Raw genomic sequence first — 14042 nt, forward strand, 5'->3', positions numbered from 1 at the left:
TTGTGGAACATAAGGAATAGTATGGAGGTCATTGGGAGAGGGAAAGGAAAAATGAAGGGGGGGAAATCGGAGGGGGAGACGAACCATGAGAGACTATGGACTCCGAGAAACAAACTGAGGGTTTTAGAGGGGAGGGGGGTGGGGGGATGGGTTAGCCCGGTGAGGGGTATTAAGGAGGGCATGTACTGCATGGAGCACTAGGTTTTATACGAAAACAATGAATCATGGATCACTACATCAAAAGCTAATGATGTATTGTATGGTGACTAACATAATAAAAAATAAAAATAAAAGAAGAAATTTGGGAAGTTGAAAATATGTAGAAATTAAACAACACAATTTGAAATAATGAATGTCATAAGAAATCACAGGGAAATTAGGAAATAATTGACACAAATGAAAATTAACTCACAACATACCATGACTTACGGGATTCATGTAAAATAGTGCTTAAAGTGAAATTTATATTTGCGTACATACATTGAAAAAAAAGAAAGATCTCAAAGCAGTACCTTCCACCTCATGAAATGAGAAAAAGAAGAGTGTAGTAAATCCAAAGGAACCAGAAGGAAGGAGATAATAAGGATTCGAGCAGAAATCAATGAAACAGAAAAGAGGAAAAAATAGAGAAATTCAACAAAACCAAAAATTGTTTCTTGAAAAAGAACAACAAAATTGACAGACTTTTAGTTAGACTGATTAAGAAAAAAAAAGAGAGAGGAGACTGTATTTACTAAAATCAGGAATGAAAGAGCAGCCACCGCTACTGCCTTTACAGAAATTTTAGGAAAAAACTGTAAGGGAATATACTATAAACAACTGCATGCCATTTAATTAAATAAATCGATGAAATTTTCAAATTCCTAGAAAGACACAAACTACCAAAACAAACCCAAGAAGAAACAGAAAACCTGAATAGATTGATAACAAATAAATTGACGTAATAATTTTAAAACTTCCCAATAAGAAAAAAAATCTCAAATGACTATACCAGTAAATTTTACCAAACATCTGAAAAGACATAATACCAATTCTTCCAAAAAGTGAAAAAGGAGAGGACATTTCCCCGATGCATTCTAAGTGGTCAATATCGCCCTGATCCCAAAACCAGACAAAGACATCACAAGAATACTACAGGTCAATAACTTTTATGATATAGATGCAAATATCCTCAATAAAATACTAGCAAGCTGAATTTAGAAACACATAAAAAGAATTATATACCATGACCGAGCAGAGTTAATCTCAAGAAAGTTAATATATGTATACACCATAGTAGTAAAATAAAAAACCCCACCACATTACCATTTCATGTCATTTCATTTCAGTGAACTGCACAAAGTTTTTAAAAAATACAACAGCTCTTCATAATAATAAAGAAAACTCTCAAAAAAAGTAGGAATAGAGGGACCATCCTCAACCTGATGAAGGACATAAAGAAAAACCCACAGTTAGGGACGCCTGGGTGGCTCAGTCGGTTAAGCGTCTGCCATCAGCTCAGGTCATGATCCCAGGATCCTGAAATCGAGTCCCGCATTGGGCTCCCTGTTCCGCAGGGAGCCTGCTTCTCCCTTTCCCTCTGCTGCTTCCCCTGCTAGGGCTCTCTCTCTCTGTGTCAAATAAATGAATAAAATCTTAAAAAAAAAAAAAGAAAAACCCACAGTTAACATTACAGTTGGTGGCAAAAGACTGGATGCTTTCTTCCTATGAGCAGGAGCAAGACATAGATGCCTGCTTTCACCACTTCTAGTCAGTACTGTACTGGAGGTTTCTGACAGGGCAATTAGGCAAAAACATGAAATCAAAAGGATCCAGATTGGAAAGGGAGAAGTAAATCCATCTCTATTTGCAGGCAACATGATCTTATACATAGAACCCCCCCCAAAAAAAAATCCATAAGAAAGCTACCAGAACTAATAAATGAATTCAAAACTGCGGAGTATATAGATCAACACACAAAACCAGTAGTGTTTATATACACCTCTGATGAACAATCTGAAAAGGAAATTAAGGAGACAATTCTATTTACAGTATCATCAAAAAGAATAAAATACTTCAGAAAATATTTAACAAAAAAATGCAAAAATTATGTTCTGAAAATTACAAAGAATTATTGAAATACATTAAAGACCTAAATAAATGGAAAGACATTGCATATTCATGGATTGGAAGATTAAATTGTTAAAATGGCAATACTCCTCAAAGAGATCTACAGATTCAATGCAATCCCTACCAAAAGTTTAATGAGCTTTAAAAAGTTGGGGCACCTGGGTGGCTCAGTCGGTTAAGCATCTGCCTTCGGCTCAGGTCATGATCCCGGGGTCCTAGGATCAAGTCCCGCATCGGGCTCCCTGCTCAATGGGGAGTCTGCTTCTTCCTCTCCCCCTGCTCATGCTGGCGTGTGCACACTCACTCTCTCTCTCTCAAATAAGTAAAAAAAAAAAATGAAAAAGTAGATTTTCAATTATATAATGGAATTGCAAGGAACCTAGAATAACCAAAATAATCTTGCCAAAGAAGAACAAAGATGGAGGAATTACACTTCCTGATTTCAAATCTTACTACAAGGCTATAATAATCAAAACAGGGTGGTACTGGCAAAGGATAGACATACAAGTCAACGGGACAGAATTGAAACTCCAGAAATAAACCCACATACTATGGTCATTTGATTTTTAGAGTGGCACCAAGATAATTTGATGGGGGAAAAATCGAATTTTCAACAAATGGTATTGAGAGAATTGGATAATGACTTGCAAGAGAAAAACCATATACAAAAATTAACCCCAAATGTATCACAGACCTAAATGTAAGAAACAAAACTATAAAACCCTTAGAAGAGAACACAAGCATAAATCTTTGTGACCTTGGATTAAACAGTGGTTTCTTAGATATGACAACAAAAGCACAAAAAACTAAATTAAAAAAAAGATAAATCAGACAACTGCAAAATTAAAAACTTTTACTTTTCTGAGGATATCATCAAGAAAATGAAAAGATACTCAACAGAATATGAAAAAAATTTCTAATCATCTATCGGACAATGAGCTTGTATCTAAAATATATAAGGAGCTATTATACTGAATAATAAAAAGACAAACCAATTAAAAATAAGCAAATGATCTGAATAGATGTATATCCAAAAAAAGTATAAATATGGCTGACAAACAAATGAAATGATGTTCAACATCATGATAGTCATTAGGAAAATGCAAATCAAAACCACAATGAAATATCACTTTATACCCATTAGGGTGGCTAACCAACCAATGTTGATGAGGATGCAGAAAATTTGGGACTCATGCATTGCTGATGGGAATATAAAATGCTGCAGCTGCTTTGGAAAACATTTTGGCAGTTCCTCAAAAAGTTAAATATAGAATTAGTATATGACCTAGCAATTTTACTCCTAGGTATATACACAGAGAAATGAAAACATATGTCCACAAAGAAATTTGTTCATGAATGTTTATAATAGCCTTATTCATAATAGCCAAAACTTGGAAACAACTCAAACGTACATCAACTGATAAATGGATAATTATAATGTGGTAGATTGGTACAATGGAATATTATTTGGCAATAAAAATAAAGTACTAATACATGCTACAAAATGAATGAACCTTGAAAACAATACAGTAAGTGAAAGAAGACTGTCAAAAAGGACCACATTTTGTATGATTCCATTTCTATGAAATGTCCAGAATAGACAAATCTGTAGAGATAGAAATTACACTTGATCTTAGCCAAAAGGCCGAGAAGCAATATAGAGATAGAAATTAGATTAGTGGGGGGCGCCTGGGTGGCTCAGTTGGTTGGGCGACTGCCTTCGGCTCAGGTCATGATCCTGGAGTCCCGAGATCGAGTCCCGCATTGGGCTCCCTGCTCAGCAGGGAGTCTGCTTCTCCCTCTGACCCTCCTCCCTCTCATGCTGTCTCAAATAAATAAATAAAAGCTTTAAAAAAAAAAGAAATTAGATTAGTGGTTGCATAGGCTTGGGAGCTTGGGGAGAAATAGGGAGTTACTTCAAGTAGGTTTCCTTTAGAGGTAATTAAAATGTTCTAACATGGATTGTAGTAATAGTTGCACTATTCTGTGAACATATTAAAAAAAGCATTGACTTATACACTTTAAATTGGAGAATTAAATGATATATGAATTATATCTCAATAAAGTTTTTATTTAAGAGAGATTGATGAACACATGGCAATAGAAACTATTGAAATTGCATCACAGTAAAAAATAAATGAGGAGTGGATCAATATAAAGCAGTATAACTGGAAATAAGACTCAGACAAAGAAGAAAGTGTGTGAGACAAAATATATATTGAAAAATATAATGGCTGGAGTACCTGGGTGGCTCAGTCAGTTAAGCGTCCGACTCTTGATTTTGGTTCAGATCATGATCTCAGGGTTGTGAGATCAAACTGAGTGCAGAGTCTGCTTGAGATTCTCTGTCTCCCTTTGCCCCACCCCCAGCTCACGCTCTTTCTCTCTCTTTCTTAAATAAATAAAACCTTTTAAAAAAGAAAAATATAATGGCTGAAATAGTTCTAAATTTTATGATTATTATAAACTCACAGACCCAAGAAGCATAATAAACCTCCAGTAGGATAAACAAAAAGAATGTCACATCACTCCCATGTTCACTGCAGCATTATTTACATAGCCAAGCTATGGAAACAAACTAAGTGTTCATCAATGGATGAATAAATAAAGAAAATGTGGTATATATACACAATGGAATATTATTCAACTATAAAAATGAAAGAAATCCTGCCATCTGTGACAACTTGGATGGACCTTGAGGGCATTATGCTAAGTGACATAAGTTAGAGAAAGGCAAATATGATATCATCTTACTTATATGTGGAATATTAAAAAAACAAAATACAAAAACCCACCAAACTCATAAATACAGACAACGGATTGGTGGTTGCCAGAGGCATGGGTGGGGGGGGTGAGTGAGCAAAATGGGTGAAAATAGTCAAAAAGAAGTCAAAACTTCCAGTCATAAAATAAAAATGTCCTAGGGATAATGTACAGCATGGTGACTATAGTTAATAATACTGTATTGTGGAAAAAAAGAATGTAAAACATCTCATTCTTATTTTGATTACATGTTGAAATGATTGCATATTGTATATAAGGGGTAAATAAAATGTTATTAAAATGAAAAAAATGCTGTATTGTGTATTTTAAAGTTGCTAAGAGAGTAGATCTTAGAAGTTCTCATCCAAAGAAAAAAATCTGTATCCTGTCCTCATTGGTCAGTTTCCCCACTGAACTGGTGGAGTGAGGTTTTAGCACTTTGTGAGCAAGATGATTCACTGGTAGTTGTTGGAAGTGGTTATAGGGAAAAAAAAGAATGGGCATGACAAAGAAAAAAATTGTAACTATGTGTGTTGATGAATGTTAACTAGACTTACTGTGGTATTATTTTGCAAAAACCAGTATCAAATCATTATGTTATACACCTGGAACTAATATAATGTTATATGTCAATTATATCTGCACTTAAAAAAGAATGCCACATCAAAGTACATCATAATCAAAATCCTGAAAAGCAGTTACTAAGAGAAAATCTGAATAGAAACCACAGAAAAAGCTTATGTTATAGACAAAAATATAAATGTAAGCATGACTCCACACAACATCAGAATTCACAAGAAGACAATGAAATGACATCTTTAAAAGACTGAAAGAAAAAATGTAAACTGAGAATCTATATCCAGTGAAAATATCCTTTAAAAATCAAGATGAATAAAGGCTTTTCTCAACAAACAAAAGGTCAATGTATTTGCCATGGTGCTACTATAAGAAATATTAAAGGGAGTTTTGAGGTGGAAGAAAAATGACATCTGCTGGAAATGTGCCTTTACATAGAAGAAAGAAGTATACAAGAAATGGCATATATGTGGTTATATACATAGGGGGTTTGGAGACCAAAGAAGAGCTAATTTAGCAGTTCAAGCTCAAAAGCCAACTGCTGGCAGAATTCCTTCTTGCCTGGGCGAGGTCAGTCTTTTGTCTCATTCAGGCCTTCAACTGATTAGATGAGGCCCACCCACATTATGGAGAGCAATGGCTTGAAGTCCACCAACTTAAATGTTAGTGTCATCCAAAAACACCCTCACAAAAACATTCAGAATAATGTCTCAGTCAATAGTAGAACCTACCATGGGAAGGAAGAGTTAGAAAAATAGTTTATTTCGGGGTGCCTGGATGGCTCAGTTGGTGGAGCATGTGACTCTTGGTCTCAGTGTTGTGAGTTTGAGCCCCATGTTGGGTGTAGAGACTACTTAAAAGTAAAATCTTTTTTAAAAAAGAAAAATAGTGGGCGCCTGCGTGGCTCAGTCGGCTAAGTGTCTGCCTTCGGCTCAGGTCATGATCTCAGGGTCCTGGGATCGAGCCCCGCATCAGGCTCCCTGTTCAGCAGGGAGCCTGCTTCTCCCTCTCCCTCTGCCCCTCCCCCCTGCTTGTGCGTGCTCTCTCTCTCTCTCAAATAAATAAAATCTTAAAAAAAATATTTGACTTAATATTTTAATATGAAGGCTTTATTCCTCCTCTAACCAGAGTGTACTTTCTGTGCTATCTGGACTTGCATGAATAGCACTTACAGAGTATGTTCTCTGACTACAAAAAGTTAATTAGTTAAAAATAAGAAATAAAAGATATCTAGAAAAAAACACCAATGTTTTAAATGACACTTGTGAATAATCCAGGGGTCAAAAAAATTCAAGCCAAATTAGAAATATTTCAAACTCAGTGATAACATATTAGATTGGAGGATGTTGTTAAAACAATGCTTAGAGGAAAATCTGTACTTTTAAATGCCTATATTAGAAGAGACATTTAAAATTGATGATCTAAATTTCCATCTACAGAAGTTAGAGAAAAAAAGGATATGGTATCCAAAGTAAATAGAAGCAAAGAAATAGTAAAGTAAGGCAGAAGACAATGAAATAGAAAACTGATTTTTTTAAAAAGCAGAAAAAACAACAAAGCCAAATATTGGTTCTTTGAAAATACTATAAGATCATTAAACTTCTAAGAAATGAATCAAGAAAAAAAGAAGTCACAAATTACCAATATCAGGGTTGAAATAAGGCTAGCACCACACTTTGTACAGACATAGTAAGGAAATATTGTGAGCAACTTTATGCCAATAAAGTCACTGACACAGATGAATAGATGAAATGGTAAAATTACTTGAAAAGAAAAGCTTTCCAAACTAACTAAAGAAGAAACAAAATTTGAGTAAATTTTTTTAAAAGGAGGAAAAATATGTATTTTGCAAAAGAATCAGATTCTGGCTTTAACATATTCATGTATTTGTAAACTGATATTAAAATGCTCTCAAAAATGTTATTTAGGAAGGCACAATTTGGTAACATCAATTTTTCATTTATAGCTTTTTCTAAACAAGATCCCAAGAAACTGCCACTTTAATTTTTCCCCTCCAGTATTTTAAGTACTTCAAGGTTCAAACTGAACTGTAGGTAAAACTCTCATCCTCAAACTTAACTAAACTAAGAGTTAACAATACACTGGATAGTGAGTGGAATATGAAAGTACAGCCTACTTTATCAAAAGAGAAAAGTTCTTATGGTATTGGGTTTAGAGATTAGTAAAGAATTTGGGACAAAAGCTCTCATGACGGTGGAAAATTAGAGCTCTTGAAGTGGGTGGGCTTTTAATATCTAAGCTATAGAAACTAAATGCAGAAATATGAGATAACATTATAGTATCCTGAACATCAAAAAGTAACAGCTAAAGCATTACAAATAAGGTATGGTGATAACTGAGTTAGAAGAGCTCAGTTATCACTCTAGGCTAGAAACTAATCAGTAAAACTGTAATTTCTAATTTTAAAAGGTTTGACTTCATATTTAAATTTTTTACAGTATATAAACTATATACAATGTTTTCCTATAACAAACTATAATGCTCAAGTCTATAAAAAGAACAGTTAATTTCAGAAATGCTCAAAAGCCCCACTACTCCCCTTTCTCCTATTTATAAAAACCAACAATTTCAAAAATACTTCCAGCATAGAAATGCTCAGTGGTTCACCGAAAATGTCAAGCCCATATCGGTAGGCAGTTTCACATAATCTATTATGCTGTATTCTGTAATATCATATGGTCAAATACCCTACTGATTTATGCACATTTTTCATGGGCAAGAATAATTAAAGAAAATGGGATCAAGTTGACTATGTTGCTATTCACTTTGAATACTAAATTGTGCTTGCATCCTAAAAGTTCAAATGAGCTGCAGTAAGAATAAGAATATAAATGCCCATTTGTACCATATACTAAAAATTAAAATCTTGGGTGCCTGGGTGGCTCAGTTGGTTAAGCGACTGCCTTCGGCTCAGGTCATGATCCTGGAGTCCCAGGATCGAGTCCCGCATCGGGCTCCCTGCTCGGCAGGGAGTCTGCTTCTCTCTTTGAACCTCCCTCCTCTCATGCTCTCTATCTCTTTCTCTCTCTCAAAAAAAAAAAAAAAAAAATCTTTAAAAAAAATTAAAATCTTAAAAATAGAATGAAAATTAATTATGTTAATTGACTAAAGATGAGAAGTAATAACAATTGGTGATGGCATATTTTAATCTTCTGTTAAAACTCTGAAGTTGTATTAAATTGCTAACCAAATTGAAGTAGAGGTAGACTCTAATGTCACTCCTTTCATGTGTCAGACTTAGGCCTCTCACTTTAACCTGTATGCATTTTTCCCCAATTATATAAACATGATTCAATTTGAAATGTTATGATAGAAAAATTAAAGGATCATTCAAATGGGTTGTTTTTTTACAAAATTCTTAATTCCTAGCTAAAAAAAAGGTACTTATAAAAATGTACATAATAATTCAATGTTCTTCCTGGGAGTCATAAATATATTTATTTTTCCTTCAACCATAGGAAAAAAGAAAAGTGGAGAAACTGCAAATATTATGAACAGTCATGTAATGAAGACACTGGAACGTATCTAGTGGAATAACATTTTGCCTTGGTGTCTGTCTAGTTTTCCTCTTTGAAGGTTACACATAAGCTCTGATTCATATTAAATTACCTACTAAAGCAGACTTACATTCTATTAAACACAAATCTATTTCCATTCTAAATCACATACAGGTGCTATGTAATCAGAGGGATGGGAAACACTAAGTAAGGCCTGATGGGTGGTAACTTCTTCATGACTAGGTAATGGAAATCACCTGTCCAACCTCTAGAGCATTTAAGTCAATGAAAATGTAATCCAGACATCCATGAAAGCCACCAACGTAATTTGAGTAAGCAGGTTCACCACAAGCACTTCTCAGTTTGAAAAAATGGGTAAGGGACATGTTTCACCGTTCCTCTTTCCTATTGACAACAAAATGATACATTCCTGTTGATGGGGTAGTATTAAAGTGTCCACAAAACATAACTGGTATGCCAGGATACAGGTCACATGAGACATGTCTAATATGAGCCAAGACTACTGCCATTTGAATGAGAGAAATGTACCTACCTTTTGGATGCCAGCAGAGATGGGTATTAGCAACACCCTTTTAGAAGAGTCCTTTGTAGACTGAAGAACAGAAACCTAGAGGACAGAAGACCTCAGGAGCACCCTCTTCTGTGCAAACAGGTACAAACTAGGTTCTCCAGCAGTTCTTTGTGAAGTGGGTTGGACTCCAGGGCTTCATGGAAAGAAATGTCATGCTGGCTAAGGAGAGTGAATTTGGTCTTTCTGTAGAAAGCAGCCAGGCCTTCCTGCTGCTTGATTCTCAACACGCCCTCCAGCCCCAAGGCCTGGAGGGCTGGCACCAAGCCGTCTGTAAACACGTTGCGATCATCCTCTTGCAAACAGATGAGGTCAGCTTTGTAGCCCGTGAGTTTCCACTGGGTAAGGTTCTGGCGGTAGTCCAGCTCCAGGGCATAAGGGGCACAGTACAGGTACAGGACACTCCTCGAAAACTCAGTCTGGGCGTACGTGTCAGCCTGGAGGTCGTAAGAGACCGTGCGGATGACAGAGTCATCCGTCACCTTCTTGGTGTAGAGATGCGGTGGTCAAAAGTGCACGTGCCAGGCCCAGCCTCCACGGGGCACACACTTTCCAACTCCCGGCTTGGCCTGAAGCGCTGCCCATTGCCTGGGGTGCAATGAAGCTTGAGTCCGGAGCCCGATGTCGGCATTGGACGGCATGTGGCCCCCCTCGTTCACACCCGTCTCCGTCCAACTAGGAGAGGGTGAAGAGGGAGACAGTAACGAGGGCCCCCGCCCTCAGGCTCTGCCGCTCCGGGTGTGGCTTCCTTGTGCCAGCGGAATAAGGAGCTGGCGGGATCCCGAAGTTCGAGGCTGATCCTGGGGCACACCGGGAAGCCGGCATAATGTGGCGTGGCAACTGCAGCTCGTGAAGGCGGACGGGTTGCGCTCCACCTTGTACTTGACGTCGCCGATCTGCAGCACCGCGCTGTCCACGTGCAGCACGTCTTCAGCCGCTGCCCGCTCGCGGTAGTACAGCTTCACCACGGGCTCGCAGGCCGCAGCCAGCTCGGACCCAGGCCCCGCACCGGCCACGCTGCCACTTGCATTTGGCCGGTTCTTCCTGCTCTTCTTGGCAGCAGCCGCCTTAGGGTGGCCTTTGAGGGCACTGGTTGCAAGCCGGCTGAGGGCCCGACCCAGCGGCTCGCTTTGGTCGCGCTGCATGTTCTTGTGGCTGCCGTCGGCCAGCGCGAACGACAGGCTTAGCTTGGGCTCTGAGGCCACACAGCGCACTACAGCGAGCTCCACGGAGCCCGCCGCGGTCTCAGTCGCCGCCTCGGCCCGAGTGTGCCACTCCACCGCCGTGCGGACCCCACGAAGCGCGGCGCGGGAGCCCGGGAGGGTTTATGTGAATGTGGTCCAGCGGCCGCCAGGCGTCAGATCTGAGTAAATTTATATCTATAAAATAAAATAAATTCATAACCAAAAAAATTTCTCACAAAGATTGTACTGGTGAGCTCTAGCAATCGTTTAAAAAAGAAATACTGCCAACATTACACAGTCTTTCAGAAATTGGAGGATACAAAGCACTCTGCAACTCATTTTAAGATACAAAAATAATCTTGACAATAAAACCTGTTATGGATATTATAAGAAAAAATTATAGACCAATATACTCGTGAACCTATATGCAAAAATCCCCATAAAATTACTAGCATATAATATCCATTGATGTATATATAAAGATGAGTACCAAGTGGAGTTTACCCCAGGAACATAAAGTTGGTTTAACATTCAAAAATCAAGTAATACACTCTACTTATTTATAGAGTCAAAGAGAAAAAACATATTATTATTTCAATAGATGTATAAAAATATCTGACAAAAGTCAACACTCATTCATGATTTAAAAAAAGAAAATCAGGGCCCCTCGCTGGCTTAGTCTTTAAGCGTCTGCCTTCAGCTCAGGTCATGATCCCACGGTCCTGGGATCGAGCCCGGCATCAGGCTCCCTGCTCTGGGGGAAGCCTGCTTCTCCCTCTCCCACTCCCCCTACTTGTGTTCCCTCTCTCACTGTCACTCTGTCAAAAAATAAATAATACAATCTTAAAAAAAAAAAAGAAAATTAAGTTTCTTCCCCAGCTTTTCAGTCCAGAACTGATATTATACTACAGGCAAGATATTCCTTCCATTGTCAACATTCATGAGGTGACATGTGATGAGGTCTACTTGAGTTTAAATTTATTTGCATTAGTACTTATATGCAAAATAGACCCCAAAGTTAAAGACCACATGACTTTAGAAGTGACTCTAAAAAATAAAATGGCCCTTCTTGGGAGACTAGAACAAAACATCCATCCATAGTTCTAAGAAGCCTTATCAGCAAAGTAGCCCCTTATGAATTACACCTCAATAAAAACAAGTTGGTGTGTTTTTTAAATTGTTTTGTTTTGTTTTGTTGTGGGTTTGTTTGTTTGTTTGTGGGTTTTTTTGGTGTTTTAATGGCTTAAGATGTCCCCATCTTCTTCTAAGTAATAGGATTCTTGTCCCCAAAGTTTTTTTTTTTAATTTTATTTTATTATGTTATGTTAGTCACCATACAATACCCAGAGTTTTAAAGGAACTCTTGATCACTCAACTAGAAACTAACATTCCCCAGCCTCTTTGCAGCCAAGTGTCTTTGTGTCCAGTTTCTTTGCAATGGAATACAAGATGTGGAATGTGCAACTTCTGTACTACTTTTTTTTAAACCAATTTCTTTTTTTCCTATTCTCTTGAATTTATTTCTTCAACATACATTATTTTCTTTTTTTAATTATGTTCCAGTATTTAAAAGAAAATTGTTTGCCTACTACTTTCTCTTTCCTCCTTCCTGTGTCCCTGAACTCTGACAAAGTGTAAGTAAAACACTCTAGGAGATAGCAGAGCAACAAAATAAGCACTTGACCTCATACAGCAGACAAATCCACCTGTCCAAAAATCCCTTTCTATCTCTGGACTCTTTTGTATGGGAGAAATACATTTCTCTCTTGTTTGAACCATTGTATTTTGGGGGTCTCTATATTATAGTGGCTTATCCTGTATCCTAAATAAACTTGGGAAGGAAGTGATAGATTTTCCAAGTGGAGTGGAAAGGAAGATTTTTCCACACTACTTTTTTTTTTAAAAAAGATTTTATTTATTTGACAGAGAGAGATACAGCGAGAGAGGGAACACAAGCAGGGGGAGTGGGAGAGGGAGAAGCAGGCTTCCCGCGGAGCAGGGAGCCCGATGTGGGGCTCGATCCCAGGACCCTGGGACCATGACCTGAGCCGAAGGCAGGCGCTTAACGACTGAGCCACCCAGGCGCCCCCCACACTACTTTTTTCTGATGTGGAGAAATGAAGTTAAAATAAATTCATGATGTATGTTCTGCACATGTTTCCTAGTTTGTTATTTACTATTTTTGTTCCTGGTGGTTTTATGTATAGAATTTTTTTGTTTTGGGGGTGCTTGGCTGCTCAGTTGGTAGAGCATGTGACTCTTGATCTTGGGGTTGTGGGTGTAAAGATTTACTAAAATATAAGATCTTTTTTAAAAAGATTTTTTGTTTTAATATTTATAATATAAGCATATTCAGAAATAAGGATAGATTATATTCTTTTTATTACATTCTATGTTTACACATGTATATACAGATACATGTATATTAGAGTCCCACTGAGCACACTGTTTCTAATCTACTACTTTTCTATTATTTAAAGTGTAAACCCTGAGAAGTTATCTTTATCATTAAATACATTTTTATGGCATATTTTTCTTTCTTTTTCTTAAGTTATTTATTCATTTATTTATTTTAATTAGGCTTTTTATTTTAATTCCACTATAGTTAACATAGTGTTATATTAGTTTCAAGTATACAACATAGTGATTCAACACTTCCATACATCACCTGGTGCTCATCACAACAAGTGCCCTCCTTAATCCCCATCACCTATTTCTTTCATCCCCCCACCCACCTCCCCTCTGGTAACCATCAGTTTGTTCTCTAAATTAAGTCTGTTTCTTGGTTTCTCTCTCTCTTTCTTTTTTCCCTTTGCTCATTTGTTTTGTTTCTTAAATTCCACATATGAGTGAAATCATATGGTATTTGTCTTTCTCTGACTGACTTATTTCACTTAACATAATGCTCTCAGCTCCAGCCATGTTGTTGCAAATGGCAAGATTTCATTCTTTTTTATGGCTGAATAATATTCCATTGTATATGCAGCATATTTTTCTTGTTTTACAGAACTTAATTATACCAATATGCACTAATCTGTTTAAGCCAGCTAATCTACATTTTTTCATTTTTTGCTTATATTTTTGCTTATTTTTTCCATTACTTTGCTTGTATTTGTTTTACTACTATGAATATCTTTATGTGTAAGTCTCTAAACACATGTATGATTTTTTCTGTATAATATAATGTAAAAAATTATTACATCAAAGAGTATGAACATTTCTAAGACTTTTTAATAAATACTGTCAAATAGCCCTCTAGAAAGAATGTACCAAGTTACATACCCACCAATACTGTGAGAATTT

General features: G+C 37.0%; 2 pseudogenes; both read right to left on the minus strand.

Moving 5' to 3' along the window:
- Positions 1-3659: 3659 nt before the first annotated feature.
- Positions 3660-3766, minus strand: LOC115942065 (U2 spliceosomal RNA; annotated as a pseudogene).
- A 5348-nt stretch (positions 3767-9114) lies between these two features.
- On the minus strand, positions 9115-10874 carry LOC102740392 (2',5'-phosphodiesterase 12 pseudogene; annotated as a pseudogene).
- Positions 10875-14042: the final 3168 nt, after the last annotated feature.

The sequence above is a fragment of the Leptonychotes weddellii genome, chromosome X (assembly GCF_054177405.1).
Source record: "Leptonychotes weddellii isolate Sample4059 chromosome X, ASM5417740v2, whole genome shotgun sequence".
Taxonomy (NCBI): Eukaryota; Metazoa; Chordata; class Mammalia; order Carnivora; family Phocidae; genus Leptonychotes; species Leptonychotes weddellii.